Source organism: Ovis aries, chromosome 26 (assembly GCF_016772045.2).
Source record: "Ovis aries strain OAR_USU_Benz2616 breed Rambouillet chromosome 26, ARS-UI_Ramb_v3.0, whole genome shotgun sequence".
In the NCBI taxonomy this organism is placed as follows: domain Eukaryota; kingdom Metazoa; phylum Chordata; class Mammalia; order Artiodactyla; family Bovidae; genus Ovis; species Ovis aries.
The window spans coordinates 26,066,913-26,069,738 of NC_056079.1; positions in this window are offsets into that span (position 1 = coordinate 26,066,913).

The following is a 2,826-nucleotide window of genomic DNA, read 5'->3' on the forward strand; positions in this document are numbered from 1 at the left end:
CTTTCTCTCCCCTCCCTCCGGCTTTCCGTCATCGCCCGGGCATTTCCGCCGGGAAAAAAGGCGAGCGGGCGGCGCCGCCGGGCCCGGGACTCGAGAAGGCCTGCAGCGCCCCGTGTGGCGCGGCGGAGAAACAGGCCGACGGGCGCGCCGCTGTCTCGCTTTTCCCTTTTGTATCGTACTTCTCCACTCGGGTCCAGACCAGTCTCTCCTCGCTTTTCCCTTTACGTCCTTTTCTCTGAGAATTTTTTTTTCTTCTTCTTTTTTAGCGCTATGGAGAGAGAACTGGGAAGCTTGTGCTTCTCCTTGACCACATAGTCTCCCCAGAGTCTAGCACTGTCCCATAGCCGGCGTTCATTACCTATTAAACAGATACATACGTAAATTCTTCCATATCTTAGCTTTGTCATTAAGCAAGCTGTAGGGCACCGACATCTCGAATCCTCCCTTTAGGCATCAGAAACACGAATCGATTACTCTGTGATTATCAATCAGTTGTCCCTTCCAGCTCCAGCATTCTTCACCACATTTATGCAGTGTTTACTGAGCTCTATTGATTTGTTCACTCAGCAAATGTTCATCGAGCAACTGCTAACTGCCAGATACCCTGGAGAGCAGGTGGTCACCAACCATACTTCCTCTACTAGACAAGTGGCGGCAGGCAGCATCCTTTATCAGAAGGCAAGAGCCCCCTCTTGGCATCGCCAACCTCCTCGCTGTGTCCTTGGACAATGACCAGATTGCCCCCAGCCTCTGAGTCCTCATTTGTTGCAAAGGTGCGGTAAGGCCTGCCTTTTCAAGTTGTGAAGATTAAATTCTACAAGAGCTTATCCGATAGTACAGAATGGAACTCATGTTCCTTGCCTTACTATCCCTACTAGGCAACAGCTACCGAAAGGTTTTCTCCCCGGGGCAAAACGTTGAAGTTGCCTGGAGAAGGGAAAAGAAATTACACCGATTTGTTTTTTGGACGGTGGCAGAGGACAAATGTGTGAAAGACTGAGGTCTTTTCGGGAAGCTATAAATACTCCTAGCGTCGGAAGTCAGTCATATGGTGGGAAATATGGCTGGAAAGCTCCTGTTCTCAAGTGCCTTGTAAATAGCAGCAAAGCAGTTGAGGACAGAACGTGAAAAGATGGCGAAACAGTACTGAACAAACAGGATACCTGCCGTGATTCAGGAGATTTGCGGTCTCCGAGGAGGTTCGTCTATAAAGGTTGAAAGGTTGAGTTTCAGCTAAACCTGTCAAGCTCAGAATGAAATGAGAGTAAGAATAGTGTTTTTGGAGTTCCTGGAGAAGATGGATTGAGAATCAAAATATACCTTGAGGAGAGATGGGAAGGACAGATTGTGTTTAGGGAGGGAGGTCCTTCCTAAGCAAATGTGTTTGAGATTAATGTGAGAGAATGCTCTTAAAGCTGAGAGTACGGAGCTGAGTTTGTGAGGATGATGCTTCAGAAATGAGTGAAAGAGAAAACTCATAATTTGTTGAAGCTACGTTTGGGGATTTTGTTACTGACATCTAAACACAAGCCTGAATGATACATTCAGATACTACTGATTTTTAGCATTGACTAAATAAATAGGTGAAAAGTTATGATTTTTTAAAATATTTTTTGAACATCTATACTGTGTATGTGAATTGAGTGTTTACTAGTACTCTTGCCTGGAAAATCCATGGATGGAGGAGCCTGGTAGGCCGCAGTCCATGCTAAGGGTGGGACACAACTGAGCGACTTCCCTTTCACTTTTCACTTTCATGCATTAGAGAAGGAAATGGCAACCCACTCCAGTGTTCTTGCCTGGAGAATCCCAGGGACGGGGGAGCCTGGTGGGCTGCTGTCTATGGGGTTGCACAGAGTTGGACACGACTGAAGTGACTTAGCAGTAGCAGCAGCTTTTTCACATCCTTATGATTGATTTCTAGGCTGTTTGACATACTTGTTTCAATATTTCACGCAGTGTTCCTTGGATTTTATGTTTGTTTATAAGAGTCTTGCCATTCATAATAAGAGTATTTCTTATGCCAGACAGTATTCTAACTTCTTAGATTGTTATCTCATTTAGTTGTGTCACTGCAACCTTATGAAGTAGGTGCTATCATTATAGTTTCAATTAATTAAATGAGGGTACTGAGGTAGAGAAAATAAGTGAGGGGCCTGGGCCCAAACATTTGGAGCTGGGAAATGAAACCGGGTAGCCAGACCCATGGTCTGTTATGCTCTGCCACCAGTCCTGTCAATAACTTTTAAGGAGATTTAAAATGCCTCCTCTGCCTCAAAATTACATGGGTCTCTTATTATGTATTTTATATACATATATAAATGACATACAGGGTTTACTCTAAATTTTCTACTAAAATTTCCTTACAATAATTTTTTGGGGGCAACTTTTGAATTGTGGTAAAATATATTTACTATTTTAACCCTTTTAAAACATATAATTCAATAGCATTAGGAACACTCACAGTGTTGAGCAACACTTACGACAATCATTTCAGTACTTTTTCATCATCCCAAACAGAATCTCTGTACCGATTAAACAATAATCCACTATTTCCCCTAACACACACATACTTTTCTATATTACTTATCATAAATATCAGAAGAGCCCTTAGCCTGAGCAGCATTTCTTGGCATTTATTCTGATACTTAAAAAAATTTAATTTATTTAATTGCAGGCTAATTACTTTACAATAATGTAGTGGGTTTTGCCCTACATTGACATGAATCAGCCATGGATGTACATGTGTCCCCCATCCTGAACCCCCCTCCCGCCTCCCTCTCCATCCCATCCCTCAGGGTCATCCCAGTGCACTGGCCCTGAGTG